At 44.3% G+C, this 21,885-nt stretch overlaps 1 protein-coding gene and 1 long non-coding RNA gene across 5 annotated transcripts in view; both read right to left on the bottom strand.

Moving 5' to 3' along the window:
* Positions 1-2,480, bottom strand: part of KMT2E (lysine methyltransferase 2E (inactive)) — a 60,103-nt gene extending 57,623 nt beyond the window's left edge. For 2 of the 4 annotated variants that reach the window (XM_081957940.1, XM_081957941.1), the window contains exon 1: positions 2,351-2,479. The gene's annotated coding sequence lies outside the window, so the exon portion shown is untranslated. Of the gene's footprint in view, positions 1-2,350 lie in introns of all 4 variants that reach the window. The other 2 variants (XM_081957938.1, XM_081957939.1) reach the window with 2 other exon arrangements.
* A 15,088-nt stretch (positions 2,481-17,568) lies between these two features.
* On the bottom strand, positions 17,569-21,195 carry LOC309394638. Its single transcript, XR_014175759.1, has 2 exons — positions 18,159-21,195; positions 17,569-17,781 (listed from the first exon to the last, which is right to left on the bottom strand). It is a non-coding gene; the product is annotated as an uncharacterized lncRNA (long non-coding RNA).
* Positions 21,196-21,885: the final 690 nt, after the last annotated feature.

The following is a 21,885-nucleotide window of genomic DNA, read 5'->3' as shown; positions in this document are numbered from 1 at the left end:
TATTAGCCACTGCAGAAAATGTTTTCCTAAAGTAATATTTGTATTTCACTACAAATAGCACAATAAAGAAATAAATAAAACGAACTCAAAGTTTCCTACACTTTTCTTCAAAGGTCCTTCAAAAGAATAGGAAAATACATTTTTGAAGGGGACTTATGGGGGAGAGAAGCTAAACAGCTTGGTATATCTTTTGCATTAATCACTATTCATTAGTCAATGTTAATTAATAGCTTAAGTATAATCGTCACACAAAAAGTGAATTTCAGATACAGAAAAAACTGTAGAAACATTAAATATACTTAAATCCAAAAGGAGAGAGCAAAGCACAAGTTTAAGTCTATGTAATTTCCCGGAGGGAGGAAGGGGAAACAGGGAACTCTGGAATATTTTGTCCTGTAGCAAGATACTATTAATAGATTTAAAAAAAAATTTTTTTTTGACGGGAATACCGTTTTAAAATAATCGGCTCTCCCCCTCAGCCTTATTTTTCGGCGTGTGGGAGAGAGAGAGAGTCAGTTCCCACACGAATCTTAGCAAAGGAACTTACTTGTCCTCCATTTTAAAAATAAAAAGTGGAAAGATTAATATGGCAATGCATCTGAACTCACACTCACTCACACACACACACACACACGCGAAAGAGAGAGAGAAAACCGCAAGCAGCTTCAAGGGACCCGTCGCCTTTCCCCTCCCTGAGGAAGATCGCTCTGGGCTCAATTCACCTTCCTCCCAAAACAGCCCCAATAAAATTAATCAAGCGGAACAATAGCAGCATCTTTCCCCACCGTAGTAAAGAAATATTATTTTTTTTAAAGCGATCCAGTGAGGGGGGGTTATTATTATTTTTTCTTGTCCACGATCTGACGAGAGCCCCTCCCCCTTTTAAAAAAAGAACATTTTAAAATTTTATTTATTTTATTTAATTAAACCCATAAAATGTTGCTGCAGACAAAAAAAGGAAAAAAAGAAAAGAGCGCACTGCATGGGGTGTGGAGGACCCGAGCTGATTAGATTACCACAACATCAGCCTTGGGGCCGCCATTTTTAGAATCTCTTAAAAGGACAAAAGAGGAGGGGTTTTTTTTAATGAAAAACGTAGAGTTATTGACGGCACTTTATTTATTATTATTATTATTATTCGCCGTGAGGATGAGGAGGATGACGATGGCGGCGGTGTTTTGGTTCTTCGTATTTATTTTACGCCCTGTGTCTCTGAGGAGAAGCGCGCCCTCCGACCCTTCTCCCAATCACCCCCCCTTCCCTCACCCGCTCTTTGGCGGGCCCCGCTTTATCCGCTCGGTTCTCTCTCACCCCCCCCCCTCAGTTAAGAGAGGGGGGGGCGCCCCGTTCTTTGACAAAACTGAGGCGAAGAGGCAGACGGGCGTTTGCTTGCAGCAACCGCTTCGGTGACGACGAAGGACTCTTGAGGAGACCGGGACTTCGGGCGCCTCGCTCCGCCGACCGTTTGTTTCTCTCCCGGCCGCCGCCGCCACCCCCACCCCCCTCTGGTTCTGCAGCAGGAGCGACCCCTTCTCCCCTCAACTCTTCCCCGGGAAAGAAGCTTCTACGTCGTCGTCCTCTTCTCCTCCTCCTCCGCGCCCTTCCTCCAGAAAGGGAAGAGCGGTCCCTTCGCCCGCGCCCGGAGGCGGCTATAAATAAATAAATAAAAAAAAGCCGCGTCCGCTCCCTACCGCCTCTTAACGAAGCGGGGACGGGCTCGCCTTCCCCACAGCCGAGAGAACGGTTTGGCCCGGAGCGGAGGATGAGTTAGGCCCCTCCGGAGGGGAAGGGGGAAAAAAATAAAAGGAGGCAGGTTTGAGGGGACGACTTAGAACAGCCGCCTTTCCCCTCACAAAAGTCGGCTCCTGTCAGAGAAGACCCCCCCACCCTTTTATTTTAATCCTTCGGGGAAAGGGGGGAGGGGTTTCCCCCTGCGGCCCCGTCAAGCCTTTTTCCTCCCTCCGTTCCCCCAAAATATGAAGACGACGAAGATAAAAAGCTGCCACGAAGGACGCAAACCTCCGCCGCTTTTACAACAAAACGCGCCATATTCACAAGACGGGAGCGACTCTCTCCCTCCTCGGGTGTTTAAAAGGTGACACCCTCCCCCCTTCACACACACACACACACACGCGTTACGAGGAGGAGGCAAAAGCCAGGAGTTTAATAATAGTAATCATAAAATTCCCTTTCTGAGAAAGGGTCTCCCAGACGGACGCGCCCCCCACCCCCGGAGGGCGGCGATGCTCCGGGGAAAGAAGAGACGCTCCCTCTGCCTCTCTCCCCCCCCCTCCTCCGGGCATGACAACCGCACCATAACAAATAGCGGCGGCGGCGGCCCCGAACTCACCTGGAATGATCACCGGCCAGGCAGCGGCACCCCAACCCGAGCCCCTGGCTTGGCCCCGCCACCACAATGCAACCGTCCCGCTGCGGATGTCCCGCGGGTGAGAGAGAGCGAGCGAGAGAGGTTGCGGGGAGAGGAGGAAGGTCGGAGGCAGCTACCCCCCCGAGCTGGCTGGCTTGGCTTGGCTGCACAGGGCCCCCCGCTGCGAACCGCTTCTCGGACCACCCCTTGGTTGCCCCCCGTGCCGCCGCCGCTGCCGCTGCTCCTCTGGCTCCCGTGTCTCCCTCCTCGCAGCCGCCTACGCTCCTTCCGATGTCACTGCCTCCCTCTCTCTCTCTCTCTCTCTCTCTCTCTTGCTCGCTCACTCTCTCTCTCTCACTCTGGGAAAATGGCGTCGCCTCCCCCCCCCTCCCGCTGCCGTACGGGTTCGCCCACCCCGCCTGGCAGGGGCAGGGTTACCAGGGCGAAGCCAAACAGCCGCCATTTTCCTTGTGGGCTCGCAGCTGGGAAAGGGGGCTGCCCTTGAAAGGCGAGCCCCGGCTGCGCTGGATGGGTCCGTGTCGGAGATGGAAAAGCGATGGGGTGGGCGACGAAAGTCTCGCCAGGGTGGGGTGGGGGTGATGATGATGATGAGAGAGGAACGCCCGCCCCCTCCTCTCTGGAAAGCGAAGAGTGCCGCCTGAGGGGAGAGAAAATGGAGGAGGGGAGGGAGGGCTATTGTGCGAAGAGGCCGGGCCGGAGAGTTTGAAAAAGAGCCGCTTTGTTTGGGTTGCGTTGGTGGTTGTGGGGTATGTGTGAACGGGACGACAGCGCTGTCTTTAGCTTCTCTCAGCCGGCGTGGGAGGCACGGGGCCCGGCGGATCCCGGGTGAGGGATGGAAAGGAGGCCTGATCGGCTGACAAAAGTGTGTCCGTGGAGGAGCCGAGGACACGCCGATCCCCGACCAGGGGCTGCTGGCTCTTGCAAAAGGGACTTCCCCCCCCCGCTCCCTCCGAAGCGTGGGGGACCGTCGGGACCGAGGAAGGCGCACCGAGCTTCTCTTCACAAGGGGCTGTGAAGGAGGGCGACAGATCGCCTCTGGGGACGATACGATGTGGGGGTTCGGCTCGGCGCCCTGACACCCCTCGGCTTTCCGCGGGCGCCGGCCCAGAGAAAAACCCTCCGTCTCTGCGGCTGCGGAGCTCGGGAGGGGTGGCAGGCTGGGGATTCATTCGACGCCCACCAGGGGCTGAGTGAGCCTCCTTTCAGTGCGCAAACTCGGGGCACCAGATAAAAGCCGGGCTGGCGGCTTCGGCGCTGCTTTCATGGAGCCGGGAGAACCGAGGGGAGGAGGAAGGAGAAGGGCAGGCTAGAATAGCTCGTTTCCCCGTCGGAGCAGCAGCAGCAGGAGGAAGAAGCGGCGGGAGAGGCTTTGCTTGGCTGCCCGGCCGGGACCCCGAGGCGGCGGCTGTAATGGGGCGCTGGGTACGCAGAGGTGGGGTGAAAGAAGGGCGGGCGATTAAATGTCTTGTCAGTGTATATATGGATGTTTTTGGCCCCCCGTTGTCTAGTCCCGCTGGCTATTTTTTTATTTGTGTCTGGCGGAGCGGAGGGGGGGTGTCTTTCTCAGCACGAAATGGCGGCGGTTGAGGAGCGTCTTGCGGCGTCGGGGGCGCGTGTGGCGTTTTTAACTTGCTCCCTGCCCTTCCCGCCTCCTTTTTTCCCTGCCGGACCTTTTCTCCGCAGCGAACCGCGGCGAGCAACCCTCAGTCGAGGGGCGTGGCCCGAGAGGAGGAGGGGGGAGGGAAGCTTAGCCTGAAGAGCGGCAGCCAATCGGCTGTAAGGACGCCCCGAAGAGGCGCGTCCCGATTGGCAGATGGTGACATCATCCTGCAGCAGGGACAGACGCCTCCGCTTGGGCAGGGCTGAGGGAAGGACGGTCGTGGGGGGTTTGGCCGCTGGCGTAAAGGGAGAGAAGAAAACGGGCGCCATGACAGCAGGGGAGGGGAAGCGGAGCAGCGCCGGGGAGAAGCGGCCGCGTTGGGTCGTTCGCGTCTGGTTGTAATTCCCATTCCCCACTCCAATTCCTTTCGCGGGTGGGGAAAGGAGAACGGAGGGGGCGTTTGTGCGGCGGCTTCTTTTCGAGCGGTTAGTCGTAACTGCGTCAATTCAAGATGGCGGAACGTTCTCCCTGGAGGGGGCGAGGGCGGCGCTGCTGCTGCACGGCGGCTGGAGGTCACGTGACAAGGCGGCGGCATTCTTCCGACGGCTCGGCTGGCTGCGCCCCAGTTCGCTCCGGAAAAGGCGGCGACAGCAGCAGCAGCGAGCTTGACTGGGCTCTCCCTTTCAAGGCGGTGGAAGCGACCGAGCCTTTGCTCCCCCCTCACCCCGGCCCTCTAGCGCACGCGCGCGGCTGTTCCGAGCAACCGCTGCCTCCCCTCCTTCGCGGAGCGCCGTAAAGGGCGTCCAGGAAGCGGCTGTTCCTCCCTTCTCCCCCCGTCCGATCACGTCCTTCTGTTCTGGTGCCTTTTGCGCGGCGGGAGGAGCGATCTACCCTCGTGACAGCCTGCCCGGATGGAAGGGAGTTGCCGGCTGGAAGAGCCAAGCCTTGGCGGGTGTGTGTGTGAGCGCAGCATGGGGCGAGGGAGTGGAAAGCCTGCTGCAAAGGGCCGTAGGAGCAGTCAATTTCTCCCACCCCCCCACCCCGTTGAAAGAAATCTTCGGAAAAAGAAAGCAGATCAAAGATGGGAACCCTTTTCCTTAATGCTGAGAATTGCATTCTCCTATCTTGGTCCGTTTTCACTCGCCGGCTGTTCTTGGCTCAAGAAAATGCGTGGGTGGGGGGGATCCCCTGTAGTTTTTAATGAATTCGTTGCATCGGAAAAACAGGCCTTGATACAGCTTTGGATGGAGATTGCAGTAGGAAACCGGTAGCTGCCATCTAGATCTCTGCATCTTACCAAAAGGGCCTTTGGGTTTTTTTGCAAGAGGGCCGAAAAGTAAATTGGCTGCAAAAAATAATAATCCAATTTTGTGTTGTAGGATGTTTCTTTTTAAAGTCGTGCTTCGCCAATTTGCTTTTCCAGCTTTGTATGATTAGGCAGAAAGAAGAGTTCTGTTCTTGCTAACTTGTTTTTGGAGGAATATTTCCAGGCTCTAAAAGTAGCAAGTCTGCAGTATGGAAAGTAGCTGGTGTGTGTTGCATTTGAGAGGTTGAAGTACAATCCTCATTTTAGCCTTATGGTTAACCTTTCCTGTTCAGCCTAACCCTAAGCACTTAGTCATTTTAATAAACTAATTAAATGGCATGTAAACATTAGAAAATATCAAGCCAATGGCCCTTATAGGATACACATTATGACCTGCACTTAGAGGTTGGTTAGTTAAAATTCTGTTAGTCTAAAGTTCTTAGTTTTGATTACTGGTGATACATAAATTACAAATTGATAAAGAATTTTTCGAATGGCCATTTGATAACTCAAGCTTTCATTCCACTGTATTATAGTCTGGAAAATGCATGGCTGGGCTGCATAGCCTCCCTTGCAAACAAGCTTCTTGTCCCATCAGTAAGCTTCCATTTGGTTGTTTTGAACTTATCAGATTTGTATACCAGTACTTTGATATTTGGCAAGATTTGATCGGCCATAGTCCTACTGTTGCTTTTATTATTATACTGATATGGCCTAATGGCTAATCTATAAAATGTTATTTATATTGCATTGTAGAAATGTTTTCCATAAAGTTATTACATTTGTGGAAAATTAATCAATCATGGGGGGAAAAATAGAGGTAGGCCAGGGTACTATTGGCCATCAGTTACTCTGCTAGTCAGCCAAGAAGGAAGAACAATCTAGTTAAATCATTTCACACTCTTGTTCCCCAAAATGCACAATAGCTTGAGCTGACCTATGGCAATTTGTAAAAATACATAGTAAACTTGTTTTGTTCCATGATCTCTGAAGCTTCAGTAATAATGACAGTTTGCTTTCTGAGTAATACTACAAAATGTGCAGTTCATGAACTCCGGAGCACCGCATCAAAACTAACAATGTAAGCTTGCTGTGTGATTGTGTTGAAACAGTGATCTTTATAAGGTTCCTGAAGTCAGTCTGTTAGTCCCGTATAGAGCGAAAAGCTAATCTAAACTGAGAAAGATGCTCACCTACCTAGCTGTTTGTTTTGGTGTAGGAGAGCTTTTGCTATAGTGAATATATTGAATATGTCTGATAGTTAAATTCGTGATAGACACTCTAGGAGTTCGATTCTGAGTGCCTCAAGGTTGACTCGGCCTTCCATCCTTCCGAGGTGGGTAAAATGAGGACCCAGATTGTTGGGGGTAAAAGGCTGACTTTGTAAACCGCATAAGAGTCCTGTAAAGCGGTATATAAGTCTAAGGGCTATTGCGATATTACTCCATTGTTAATTCTTAGCAGGTATCTCTATAGAGTTTCTGAAGTGCACTTGTTCTGTGTAGGGAGTAAGGACTACTTTTAGGAATAGCAGTCTTGCATATTGCTAAAACTACCATTTTTATGTATACTTAATTGGCCCATTTTGGTTTTTACATGCTGTGACCCAACTCTGCAGCATTATCAATACAATTAGTTCCCAATTTAAAAACTCTTAGCCACCGGACAAAATTACAAACACCATGAAAAAAAGAGACTTATGGCTGTTTTTCACATGACCCCTGCAGCATCCCCATGGTCACATGACCAAAAAAATGGATGCTTGGCAACTGACTCATCTTTACGGCGGTTGCAGTATCCCCTGGATCACGTGATCACGCTTGGTGACCTAACAAGCAAAGTCAATGGAGAAGCTGGACTCAATTAACAGCAGTGTCACTAGTTTTTTAAGGAGCGATTCGCCTAACAGTTGTGGCAAACAAGGTCATAAAATGGGGCAAAACTCACTTAACATCTGCAACAAATTTGGGGCTCCATTGTGGTCGTAGATTGAGGACCACCTGTACAATGGGCGATATTATGCTTCCAGAAGGGTGGTTATGATTTTTTGTTGTTCTGGTAGGACTTATGGAAGTTTAATGCCTTTTTTTTGTTGAGATTCGCCCAGGCAAACCTCAATGCACAGATACAGTATATGTGGTACCTCACTCAATAGTAGTAACTGCGAGAGGGATCTTGGAGTCCTAGTGGATAACCATTTAAATAGGAGCCAGCCGTGTGCAGCAGCTGCCAAAAAAGCCAACACAGTTCTAGGCTACATAAACAGAGGGATAGATCATGTCAAGTGTTAATACCACTTTATAATCCCTTGGTAAGGTCACACTTGGAATACCGCATTCAGTTTTGGTCGCCATGATGTAGAAAAGATGTGGAGACTCTAGAAAGAGTGCAGAGAAGAGCAACAAAGATGATTAGGGGGCTGGAGACTAAAACATATGAAGAACGGTTGCAGGAACTGGGTATGTCTAGTCTAATGAAAAGAAGGACTAGGGGAGACAGGATAGCAGTCTTCCAATATCTCAGGGGTTGCCATAAAGAAGAGGGAGTCGAGCTATTCTCCAAAGCGCCTGAGGGCAGGATAAGAAACAATGGGTGGAAACTAATCAAGGAGAGAAGCAACTTAGAACTAAGGAGAAATTTCCTGACAGTGAGAACAATTAATCAGTGGAACAGCTTGCCTCCAGAAGTTGTGAATGCCCCAACCCTGGAAGTTGTCTGAAACGGTATAGGGTTTCCTGCCTAGGCAGGGGGTTGGACTAGAAGACCTCCAAAGTCCCTTCCAACTCTGCTATTGTATTGTATTGTATCCTGGCCCTTTATAACCTTTGTAATAGCTGCCCGTCTCCCCATATCTCTGCCCTTTTGGCTGCCCTGCATTCTGCTGTCACCTACCTACCAGTATGGAGGGCCAATGATTGGGCATGCTTTTGCCGTGTAGTCCTTGACTTACAACAGGTCTTTTAGTGTCCATCCAAAGTTACAACGGCACTGAAAAAAAGTTATGACCGTTTTTCACAGTTAATGACTGTTGCAGGCAGTGTCCTGGGGTAACATGATCCCCTTTTGCAACCTTCTGACAAGCAAAGTCAATGAGGAAGCCAGATTCACTTAACAACCGTGTTGGTAACTGAACAACTGGAGTGCTTCACAACAGAAATTTTAGACTGTTGTGGTTGTAAGTTGAGGATTAGCAGTTGTGGAGTTCAGGGCAGCCAAAAGGGCAGAGATGGTAGATAAAAGGTGGGGGGAGGGGCAGTTGAAGCAGAAGAGTGTAGCAGGGCTGGAGAAATGTGAGGTCCCCGCTTAATGACTACAAGGAGGAGTAATTTTTCCTAACAATCGCTTCCCCTGACAATGGAAATCCTCATGCTTGTCTTTAAACAAGGACTACTTGTAATAGTTATAGGGATGGGGTGGCTCAGTGGCTAAGACGCTGAGCTTGTCGATCAGAAAGGTCAACAGTTTGAATCCCTAGTGCCATGTAACGGAGTGAGCTCCGGTTACTTGTCCAGCTTCTGCCAACCTAGCAGTTTGAAAGCACGTAAAAAAAATCAAGTAGAAAAACAGGAACCACCTTTGATGGGAAGGGAACAGCGTTCCGTGCACCTTTGGCATTTAGTCATACCAGCCACATGACCACGGAGACGTCTTCAGACAGGCTCTTCGGCTTTGAAACGGAGATGAGCACCGCCCCCTAGAGTCGGGAACGACTAGCACAATTGCGCAAGGGGAACCTTTAGCTATTTGTAATAGTTAGGCCTTGTCTGCGTTGTCAGGTGCAATAAAACAATAATAGCATAGCTAATAATACATTTGACCCTTCAGTAGTAATCTCTTCAGTTTACATGGGTTTCCAACAGAGTTATTGGTGCATTTTTATAGCCAGCCTATTAACAAGTTTGGTAAAGTTCAGTTTGTTTGTTTCTTACATAACTACATATACATACTTTTTGAAATTGGCCATAATATGGATTTGGTGGTCGTCTGCTTTTCAGATGCACCGAGCCACCCAAAGAGATTACATGGCGATTCTTTCCAGATGTTCCTCATCTGTAGCAGTTGGGTGAAGTGTAGAGTGGTAGAACTCTTCAGAAGTGCTGTGTTGACTTTGAAATGCTGATTCTGGGGCTCTGGCAAAATCAATAAAAAAGCCTTGTTGCCTCCTTGAAAGCTAACAAAAAAAAGGAGCATTGTGTAACTTTCAGAGGTCACAGACCATTGCATCAGAAGTCTATATAGGCTAAAAGAAATATAGGCTAAAAGAAAATATAAATACATAGGCACACACTTGCTGGTTGAGGGAGGTAAACGGGGTAAATATTTGGAGGAGAGGCAGAATTACCTAATGAAATTAACTATTAACGAAGCCATAATTGAGTGTGCTACGTGCTTGCGTGAAACGCTGGCTTCAAATATTTATGCTCCGTTCCGCGAGGCATAGAGTCAACCGATTGTGATTCTCTAAAAATAAACACCGTGATAAATGTGTTAACCTTTTGGTTTCAAACCGTTTTGCGTGTCTCATGTTGTTAGTGACTTTGAAGGTAAGGAGTGGCATGCAGTACATTAAGGAGATGTGGAAATCTGCTTAAAACATGGAATATTCTGGAGTTTTCTAGAACATTCCATCCTCATTCAGGTGACACTGTTTCAAGGGTGTTTCGACAATTTCTGGAAGTAAATCCTCCAAACGAGACATGATCCTCAGCACTCTGGATGAGACCGACCTGTTTGGGGTTCCCAACACTTTCTGGTTCAGAGGATTTACTTTCAATTGAACTGTCGCGGCAACTGCATGATTAGCGGAAGGTTCTGGAATTTTCCAAAGTATTTCATTCCCAAGCCAGTGAATTCTGCATATCCCTCCAAAGGAAGTCGCAGTATCTTCCTACAGTTGTGGCCCAGAGTTATTGTTGGAACGGCCAACAGACAGACTGTGGTGTGTGATTGTCTTCCGCCTTAGAATTGGCAGCAAGAAAAAGGAGGCGTGTTGAATGAACTGCGTTTTTGCCAGATAGCGTGAATGCTCTTTCTTCTGGGTTATTTTATAGCATGGGACGTTTAACGTGTTAAAATACTGTCAGGCAGAACTCTAGAATCGGTTTTACACATTGTAGGGGACCTAGGGTATTGTCTGCCTTGGAGAATATGGAGACTGGTGGGAAATTTCCAACTTCTCGCTTTTTCTATAAATCGACTATACAGTTGGAGATGAGACGCATCCCTTGTAGTGATCCAAATTTTGAAGAAAAATGCAAATTGGTGAGCAAAGTAGTAATTGGAAAAAGTGTTTTCCTTTATAGTCAGGAGCCAAGCGAGAACAGTGGTTTTCAAACTGGTGCACTGCAGCTCCTTAGATTCACTTGGAGTAGTTGTTGGCCTCTCCCTCCCTCCCTCCCCCCCTCTCTCTTTCTCTCTCTCTCCCTCTCTCCACTGATTCACTGAAGCGTTCAAGTGGTAATACAAGCAGCAACATCAGACTACAATTTAGAAAGTCTTGCAGTGCTGATTAGAGTTGTGATCACGCACAAGCCACCCCAGAAGAAATGTGTGAATAGAAAACACTGCAATATTTTTATTTTTATTTTTAAACGAAAAAAAAATATAAAACATATACAACCTTCTTCCATTTCATATAGCGGGTCGTTTGGTTACAAGATTTTGTGCGTCCTTCCCATGGTCACCCCTTACAATTATATATCGAATCACAAATTCTTCATTAGATAAACATAAGTACATTATTATTAAATGTCAATTTTTCAACTGTAATTATTCTTTAATTTTAAACGATATTCTGAATATTGAGTCCATACATATCATTTTGCCTCAATAGTTCAACTCCAATTATTATTCCTACGTTTTAAACAAAATATTCTATATATTGAAATCATACATACAACATTATTCCATTACATTGTTCTAATCTGTTTAACAGTGTTTAAACCCTTATAGTATTACATATATCATTCTATTCTTAAAATATAAAAAGTTTTCCCACTTTTTCTGTTACCATGATTTTTTATCTAACCATTGATAAAGCAAATCCCAGACCTTGTAAAATTGGTCATCTTCTTGTTGTCTAATTTCAAATGTCAATTTACTCATTTCCGCGCATTCCATAATTTTTTGAATCGTTTCCTCCTGCATTGGTATTTTCTCATTTTTCCAATTTTTTGCAAATACAATTCTAGCTGCTGTTAAAACATTTACAATCAAATATTTCAAGTCTCTATTATGTACAGTATATTGCCAAAAGTATTCGCTCACCTGCCTTTACTCGCATATGAACTTACTGTAAGTGAGATCCCATTCCTAATCCATATGACTTCGGTCCACCCATGGCAGCTATAACAGCTGCAACTCTTCTGGGAAGTCTGTCCACAAGATTTAGGAGTGTGTTTATGGGAATTTGTGACCATTCTTCCAGAAGCGCATTTGTGAGGTCACACACTGATGTTGGATGAGTTTACGTGGCCTACCGCTTCGTGGCTGAGTTGCTATCGTTCCCAGACACTTCCACGTTCTTATAATACAGCTGACAGTTGACTGGAATATTTAGGAGCGAGGGAATTTCACGACTGGATTTTTTGCACAGGTGGCATCCTATCACAGTTCCATGCTGGAATTCACTTGAGCTCCTGAGAGCGACCCATTCTTTCACAAATGTTTGTAAAAACAGTCTGCACTTGATTTTATACACCTGTGGCCATGGAAGTGATTGAAACACCTGATTCTGATTATTTGGATGGGTGAGTGAATACTTTTGGCAATATAGTGTATTTCTGGTATAATTCCCAATAAAAAAGTCTCTGGTTTAAAGTCTATACGTTTTTGTGTCATTTTCTCCTACCAAGTGTGGATCTTAGTCCAATATCTTTTAGCTTCTGCGCAAGTCCACCACATATGGTAATATGAACCCGGTGTCTGTTGACATTTCCAACACTTTTCTGATTTATTCTTGAACAATTCTTGCTATTCTCGTCGGGGGTAGATGCCACCTGTAAAACATCTTATACAAATTTTCTTTATATGCTGTTGACATTGTCATTTTGTAATTTTGGGACCACAATTTCTGCCACTTCTCTAATTCAATCCCATGGTCAAATTTTTCCCCCCAAGCTATCATAGTTCCTTTAACTTGTTCTTCTTCTAACTTAACTTCTAGTAAGTGTCCATAAAGTTTTTAAATTACTTTTTCATCAGTACCCATCAAAATTTTATCTAACTCAGTTATTTTATCATAAAACAATTCCTCTTTACAGTCCTTGTCATATCTAGATTGTATTTGCACATATGAAAACCAATTCAACTTTATACCTTCCTTTTCCAGATCTTGCATAGATTTAAGTTCACCCTCTGTATTCCAATATTTCACCATATCTAACTTTGTTCCTTTCTGTATATTATTGCATATGAAAAGGCTTCAATAGTTGATAGCCAGACTAGAATTTTAAAATAATATTGTCTTTTAATCTTCTCCCAATTTAGTAGCAAAGCCTCCCGTAGTTAATGTCTTCTAAAATACCCCTGTTTTTTAGTTCCCTTGTACCATAAAAAGGCATGCCATCCCAACAATAGATCATGTCCTTCAAGAATCAAGAATCTGGTTTTTTTTAGTGTTACCCATTTTTTAACCCACATCAAACTTGCTGCCTGGTGATATAGTTCCCAATTGGACAGACCCAATCATCCTCTTGTTCTTGCATCTTATAACAATTTTAGTTTTATTCTTGCTTTTCCCCCCTACCATATGTACTTCAACACTATTTTATTTAAGTCATCAAAATATTCCTTCCCTAGTCTAATTGGAATTGTCTGGAACAGATATAAAATTCTAGGTAGAATATTCATTTTAATTGTAGATATTCTCCCTATCATCGAAAGTTGTAGATTTTTCCATTTCTTCAGGTCCATCGCGATCTGTTGTTTGAGTTTATAGTAATTATTGTCTTTAAGAGCGCTGCATCTTGCTGTTAAATATATCCCCAAATATTTAACCTTGTTCGTAACTTGCATCTCCAAGGTTTCCGCCAACTCTTCTTTTTGTCTTATTTGACATATTCTTTGTCAAGATCTTCGTTTTGTCTTTATTTATTTGTAATCCTGCTACTTTTCCATATTCTTCTATTTCTATCAATTTAGGTGCTGTTTCTAATGGATCCTCTAGAATGAAGACCAAGTCACCTGCGAATGCTTGTAGCTTGTATTCTTCCTTTTTGATTTTCATTCCTTTTATTTCTTTTCCTTCTCTGACCTTTCTATTTAAAACTTCTAACGTTAAGACATATTTCTAAAAGGCATTGCATTGGGTTACAGAACCATTCATCCCTAGTCTTACTAGCCCTTAAAACAGTTTAAAATGATCAGTTTTAAAATGGAGGGAGAGATGATCCTGGAACATTGTACCAAAACAAAACACTTCCAGAAATGTACTCGAAGTTGTCTGAAGAATCCTCTTTCGAAAATAATAATTGGCAACTTATGTCAGCAATCTCAGTCTGCAGATGGAGGGCAGATTTGATTTATCAACGTTATACGTATAATTCTGGGTATTCTTTCCAAACTTTGGCTATTGGTCAAGAATGCATGAAGCAATCTTACTTAACTCTGGATTTACTCAAAGCCTGTGGATAAACCCAAGGAGGTCATGTACAAGCTTCTGAATCCTATTCCCCAGCAGGAAGGCTGTGAAGCCGGGATTTATTAAACAGTTTTTTTTCCCTCGGGACCTCTTTCCCACTTTTAAAAATTAAGAGGAGGGGACAGAGAATACTCTGGCTTTAAACCCAAGTGTAAACTGAGTTTAAATTCTATGAATTTTCTGAGGAAATACTTTGAGAGTTAGCGCAGCTAACGAGTCATTGGTATTATAATATTGTATCAGCCATTTTTGCACATCTGTGTATATGTGTGTTCTTTTACAATTATTGTGGCCTGCCAGCAGAGCTGGCAGCAGATTCAGACAATGAGGAGGGTTGGGGAGGAACCTGGGCCAGTCCTGGAGTCTGGGGAAGGCTTGAATGAGGGATGGAGGGTTGGAGGCAGAGAGGGGGCCAAAGCCAGAGTCAGACATCAGTGAGGCAGATGAACAGCTGGAGCCTATTCCCAGTGTGTGCATGTACAGAGTTGCCAGACGGAACAGCTAAAGAACAGGGGTTGACTTGGGAGTAAAGCCACAGGTGGAGGATGAATGGCCCCTCCCAGAGGAAATGAAAGAGGAGTGGAGTTTGCAGGAGACAATTAGTTCACTTACTTCGTTCCTGACACTCCGAGACCCCGGCCTGGCAGCTCTCCAAGCCAGAGAAGGTCTGTGACTGTAAATCCTCCCTTGAAAGACTTCGCTGGATGTGAATGAGCAGAATTCACAGTCAATGAATAAAAAGAGGTTTGGGAAGCCTAGGTCAGAACAACAGCTGAGTGTCGTAAGTGAATAAAAACAGCTATAGGGAATGGCGTGCAAGAGATTCTTGATCAAGAAGAATATTTGTAGTTCAGAATTGAAACGAGACATCCTGGAGCCTTTCTGAGCTTCACTGCTTTCTTGCAGATGTTTCATTACCAAACTAGGTAACAACATCAGTGCACTTGGCTTTTTGCCCAAGCTTTTGAGCAGAAACAATGGATGCCTGGTACTGTAGTTGCTACTTATTTAATAGTTGATAAATTGGGCGGGATTTCTTTGTTGCATAAAGAATCCCAAGATTTGCGTGTAATATACAATCTTCTTGTCTCTGTTTTTAAAAACTCATTTTTAGTTCATTTTAACTTTAGTGGGCACCAGTGGCACTATTACCGTTTCCTTAATTTGGCTTCGATTGACAATTGAGAAGATTTTAACATCATTTCTTGGATTTAGAATTCAACATGGTTCATGATAGTATTGTGTTGTATAGCCTTTATTGTCATTGTACATCATGTATATACAACAAAATTGGTTACGAAATGACAGACAGTGTTTGCCGACAGAGAGAATGTTGTGAAAAGAGAAATCTTGGTGAATTGGGAAGAGGCCAACCCAGTTTTGCCAGTTTCAAAACATCTCTGGTTCCTGTTCTTCATTACAGAGGCTCCCAAGCGCATGCAGAATTGCCTTGTTACTTGAAATAAATGATTCTCCTCCTCCTGCTTCACCCTCGTACAACTTGAAGGAGAAATAACAACAGAGTTTGCAGCTCTACAAAATATTTGCCTGTTTTCCCATGGTGTGTCAGTTTTTCCATATATTTTTTTCCTCTAAAGAGCTGGGAAGCTCTCAGGTTTTCTTCTGGATATTAAAATTCAGCTGCATCGCTCTGTTGCCAAATTCTTAATTGACTGTCAGGTGGTGGTTATTTTGTATGATCTCCTTCAATCTTAAAGGTAGGTCATCTTAGATTCGTAGGGGATAAGGAAGGGGAGGTGTGACATGACAGCTCAACACGAAGCTGCCACAGTCCTGATAGCTTGTCTTGAACGAATCACTTAGAGTAATTACATACGACGAATGATATTTTATTTTGGCCTTCTGGGTATCATGTTAGTGACAAATCTGTTTAAAAAAGCAGCTGGAAGTTTATTTTCTCATGCAAATGAAGGTTTTTGGATTCTCTGGTCCTAATAAAGGCTTGATCTTAGTTTCAGCATTTCCCAGTCTCTCTCTCTCTTGTCTCTACCTCTGTCTCTTTGTCCGTCTCTCTCTCTCTTCCCCCTACCTAACTACAATAGTCTTCGTCTTACGACCACAGTAGAGGCCAACATTTTCATTGCTAAGCAAAGGCCGTTGTTAAGTGAATCATGTCCCCATTATACCACTTTTTACCCCATGGTTGTTAGGTAAATCCCTACAGTTGTTAAGTGAATCATGCAGTCGTTAAGCAAGTCTGGCTTCTCCCATTGACTTTGCTTGTCAAATGCTCCCTAGGAAGGTGGCAAGTGACAGTCCTAGGATCCCGGGACGCACCGGAGGTTTGATCACTTCATTGTGGGGATGCTGCAATGGTCGTAAGAGTGAGAAGTGGTCATAAGTCACTTTTCAGTGCCATTGTAACTTCGAGCAATCATTTAAACGAATGTTTGTAGGTCAAGATCTACTTGCAATTATCAGTAACCTTCCAAGTATCACTCCTAAAGCCAGGGACGGCTACATGGGGCATGCAGGAGTTATATCTAACCCCCATCTACACAATGTGTAGTGCTCCTATTTTAAAAAAATAAATAAATGCCAATCTCCCATACATTGTGAGATACATTACAAAGATTTGTAAGATTTCAAAGGAAAATAGAGATACGATGTCTCCTTCAAATTTCAGCCATTTAATGTGTGATGTTTCGTGCTTAAGTTCTGGAGAAGCCATTAATTCCTCAGTAGCTATGGAACCCATCGCTTTAATTCACAAGATATTCCAATCTGCAGATCCAAGTTGACGTATTTTTGAAGTACAATTGGCCTTGGTAAGGTTGCCAAACTATTTAAAACCAAATCTAAATTAAAATAGGGACGGCATGATGGCTTAGCAATTAAAATGCTGGCCTTGTCGGCTAAGAAAGCCGGCAGCCCAGGTTCGGGTTGCAAATGTCACGCGACGGGTGAGTTCCCATCCTCACTCCAGCTCCTGCCAACCTACCGTGGTTCCTGGAAAATAAGCCCCAACTGGATAATTAGTCCCATCAAGAGTGCTCGTAATATAAACACTCCCTCCAAAATAAGCCGCAGTTAGGATCGTCAGCCAGGCAGGTGCATTTAGTACTGTATTTCCCCCCAAAATAAGACCTAACTGGAAATCAATCCTCGATATGTTTTTGGAGCAAAAAGTAAGACCCGGTTAATTTTTGGGAAAACAGCAGTTCCAAAGCATGCAAATGCGAGTAGATAAATAGGTACCACTTCGATGGGAAGATCAGCGCACCCTGACATCCCGCTGGCCACATGCCAGTTTGGGGCATTCGGTGCGAGAAGTAGAAAAAGCTTTTCCAGAGGTCAATTTCCTTGCTAAATCCAGTTAATCATCCCCAGCAAAACAAACAAACATAAAATAAAGAGCGTGACTTGAGCAGTAGAAGTATCTCCATAGTGACAAGAGTCTGACAACAAAGAGAAGCAAGACTTCAGATGGGGAAGCCGGAGCAGCTGACGGGGTTTTTAAATAGTCCTTTGCAAGTGAAGACTGCAACTATGTGATATTAGCAGGCAATACTATATCCTGCTAACTTCCTATTTCTTGCTTGATTTCTTCACCAAGTGCGCAATGAGCTATTATTATAAAAATGGCCGTTGTCAAGATGCCATTGGGAAATTCTTCCTGTTTTGTGTAACAAATTCTGGCCAGAGAGAAAAAGATGCTGTCTTCAGTCCCAACTCTTTACTCATTGTTATCCACGTCCCCTTGGGGAAGAGAAAAAATAAACTGGGTTATATATATATATTTAATTTCTGCCAGGAAGTTGGGGCCTAAAAGCAGAGTGGTTTGTACTCAAAAGCAGTTTCGCAATGATGTGTATTTGTGTGACCTTAAACCAGTGCTTCTCAAATAGTGGGGCGGGCCCCCCAGGGGGGGCGCGAGGCTCCGTAAAGGGGGGCTCAGCTCAAATTATTTTATATATTTTTGTTTTGCAGGTTAAAGTTTTTTTTAATATTGTGTTCCTTTAAATCCTGTGCTCCTTTAAATCTTTTCTGCTACAGTTAATAAAGCTATTCTTTATTGTAAATTGATCCACATTTCTTTCTTTTTTTATTCTCTTATACGTTAATAAGGATACAGTGTTATGCAGAGGTGTACTTATAACAATTTTATAGACAAATGATACTATTTACAGTCGCGCGGGGGGCGTGAAATGTTTTCTTCTTCCTAGGGGGGGCATGACAGAAAATAATTGAGAAGCACTGCCTTAAACACACATTGCTCTAAAGTCAGTCACCCAGCAAGATCGTCCCAAGTTTACAGAAATGGTAATGAAAAGTTACAAAACGAGAAAGCAGGGAAAATTAACTCAGAAATTTTATGTTTTTGCTTCCTTTTGTGAAATGAGATGAATTGAAAGTTGCTGTTTTCATGAAATCAAACAAAAGTTACTAACTTACGAACTGCAGTGGTTCACTTAACCATGGCAAGAAAAGTCGTAAAATGTGGAAAACTCACTTAACAGTGTCGCTTAGCAACAGAAATATTGGGCTCAATTGTGATCGTAAGTCCAGGACTACCTGTAGTATTAATTTCTTTCTGTAAAGCCTGAAACAAACGACAGGAGTTACTGGTTAGTGTCAACTTCTGCTCTTTGAGACTCCGAGGCTACTGACGTCATTGGAAAACGGTGGAAAGGCTATTTCACTTACTATCCAGGAAGATGTATAAATTCCAACCGGATTAGTTAATTCTTTGGCTTCCTCTTCCTTCAGACAAGTGACTCAGGCTCAGTGCCTACTATTCCGTTAACTCTTTCGTGATTTATGTCATCCTTGGTTTGGAAAGCTGGAAAATACATTACTAGCTAGATACGCATGCTTCACTATGAAACCATGTGAACAGGCCAGCCCGCAGGCCGGATGAGTCCCACACTGGCCACACCCATATAAGGCAACTGGCAGTTGGAACAGAGTTCCTTTCATGTGGGGAGGGGGAGTAGAACATTAACTCCTTAGCATCGACACCTGTTAATAATACTGTATAAGAAATACTGATGATCTGATGGTCATTTCGACAGATCCTTTCTTAACGAGCTAGAAGCGAAGAGAAACTGAATTTCAAGTTTGTAGGCTTTATAGTTTTGGAGATTTCATGATGAGTGAGTGGTATTTGGCTTTTAGGTAGGTAGGTAGGTAGATGGATGGATGGATGGATGGATGGATGGATGGATAGATATTCCATTTCAAAACATTTTATCGAAAGTAAAATGGATCGGCAACCTTAAACACTCAAAGAGCCACAGAGATCCTAACCGGAAGCCCCCCGTTCAATTATGGAGCCAATTGGAAGTCCAGTTCCCCCCCACCATAGAGTCTCCTCCTAGCGAGGCATTCTTTTTCCTCTGCTGCCCGGAAGTCTGTTCCCCCACCATAGAGTCTCCTCCTAGTACGACATCCTTTTTCCTCTACCTGTCCTAACCGAGAGCCCTATCAGTTGTGGAGCCGACCAGCGACGGAGCCACAGCAGAGAGATTAAAAGAGCCACATGCGGCTCCAGAGCTACGGGTTGCTGACCCCTGGTCCAGATTAATTTCCTTAGGCGCAAGCTAGGTGCTTCAGGAAATGTGGAAAGCGGTCACAAGTCACTTTTTCCAGCGCCGTTGTAGCTTTGAACAGTCACTAAATGAACTGCCGTAAGTCAAGAGCTACCTGTATAAGGTTATTAAAATACTGGGATGAATTATATTCTAATAGCCCTGTGTAAAAATGCCAAACGGAGCTCCCCTTGCTTCATTAGAGCTACTTCACTCTGTTGTAATTATTCCTGTGCAAGTCGATGCTTTTTTTTAAAAAAAAGTCTCTGAATTGAACTCATGTCCATAGAATTTCCTTGGAATTGAAATGTAAGTTTTCTTGTCATCTGATTTTTTTACCCCCTTAAATGATTGTATCTGACCTACACTTCTGGTATTCTGTGGAAGTGCCCACCCTCCAAATAGTAAACCAGGCCCAAGCCTGCTTATCTCCTGAGGTTGACTTAAGTTGCCCAGATCTTAACACTAAGGGCAAGCAGATATTCCTTGGTATTTTGTCATTTCTTAATGTGCCGCTTCTGAACAATAGACGTTTGGGGTTAGTATTTAATCTGCATTCTTTTTCCCCACACGTTTTTCGGTGGAGGGGGTACGTAACGGTATATCTTTACATGGTGACTGCTACAAGGATTGTCTAGGCTGGGGGGTTTGCAGCAGTGTGTCGTCATGTGGTTTTATCATGACTTTCCCCCTCTCCCTTTGCTAAACCGGGGTGGCCACGGGTTCAAGTCTGACACACACACACCCTGGTCTATGCCAAGTATTGGAAAGAAAAGGGAAGTTGACTGTTAAGCAATGGATTTTAAAATTGAGCTGGGAGAGATGGTAAAATTAACAGCATTGATTAGAGACAATGGACTAAATGCATTTATAAGAGATTTGGAAACCATTTGCAGGCTTTCTCTGTGTTAAATACAATAACAGACTTAACAGGGCATTGAAGACTAGCTTTGTTCTTGAGGTTGGTTACCTGTTCACCTTTTATTTTTAAGTGAATAGATGGTGGATTGACTTGATAGACAACAGATTTCCATATCAGTGACATCTTTTTATGTAAGATTTTTGTTAAATATTGGTGGGAAAGTTTATAACTCTTTGGCGGGGGAGATGTATCAAGATACATTTTTCAGCATTCAACCAAAGTGGTCATTTCATCGTTAATGTTAAATTTGTTATAAGCATATTTTTATTTTTTGTTTGGATGTTTTTGTTTATAGTTGTTGGGGGGGGGGTTGTTCTATTTTGTATTTTAACTTTGGAGATAAAAATAAAAACTTTATTAAAAGAAATATGAGTGATTTGGCATAATATCTGTTTTAAAAAAACAGAAAAGGTGGAGCCATTGAACTTCTCTGCTTCCATTAAAACCCCCAAACCTTGTCTTTTGTGTAACTGGTTTTCCTCACTATTAATTAAATGTGGACTTGTTTGGACGAAATACGCGTAGACGTGTGTTCTCCCTTTGTCTGCAATAAAACCGATTAAAAGTGTGTGTATACTGGCTACTCATTAAAGAGAGGTTTTGGGACAGGTTACACAAGCTCTCGAGATAGCCTGCCCACCAAAACAGCTGACAGGAATACCCATTGTTCTGCTTTGCTCCGCTGCCATCTAATCTGATTTCTCAAAAGGCCGGGTGGAAAATGTAATAATTGAAAAGGCATTTTGGCACTTCCTGGAGGGAACAGCCCTGTGTGAACAAACAAGCCGAGCATTTTACAGCTTAAAGATGCAGATCTACGTAAGAGGAAAACAAAACTGCAAATAATCGCTAGTAAAAATTTTAAAAAATAAAAGTTTTTTTTAAAAAACTTTTTTGACACGGACACAGTTTAGGTGTATTTTGATAGCACTGCAGCCTTTTAGGTATGCCTATTCGGTTATGATTCTTGTGGGCATCATTTAAAAATGACTTCATAAATAAGTATGGAAATGAGGTTTATTTCCTACACCTTCTAAAGCAGGGGTGTCAAACTCGATTTCATTGAGGGCTGCAGCAGGGTTGTGTTTGACCTCAGGGGGGCTAGGGTGGACGTGGCCAGCTTGACATCACTCATTTGGGGGTTCCTGTGGTGAAAATGGACTCCCAGGCTCCGTTTCCAACTGCAACAGCGGCCTACAACTCTCTGCCAGCGAAAACAGGCTCCCGAGCTCCGTTTTCCGCTCCAACAGCCTCCTGCAACCCTCTGCCATTGAAAATGGAGCTCGGAAGCACTGCACGCAGCCCTCCCGAGCTCTCTTTTCGCTGACAAGAGGCACTGCTGTCCGGTCCCTTGCTCTTTCCAGAGGGACCCCTGTTCTAAAGATGGTCCTCTTTTAAAATTCACTTCGGTTGTAGTTTGATCACTCAACTCCTAACTTTGCAGGAAGATAGGAGGTATGACAGCAAAAATCTGG

This window comes from Natrix helvetica (assembly GCF_964273705.1).
Source record: "Natrix helvetica genome assembly, chromosome: 6".
In the NCBI taxonomy this organism is placed as follows: Eukaryota; Metazoa; Chordata; class Lepidosauria; order Squamata; family Natricidae; genus Natrix; species Natrix helvetica.
This window is presented reverse-complemented; position numbering and strand designations above follow the sequence as displayed.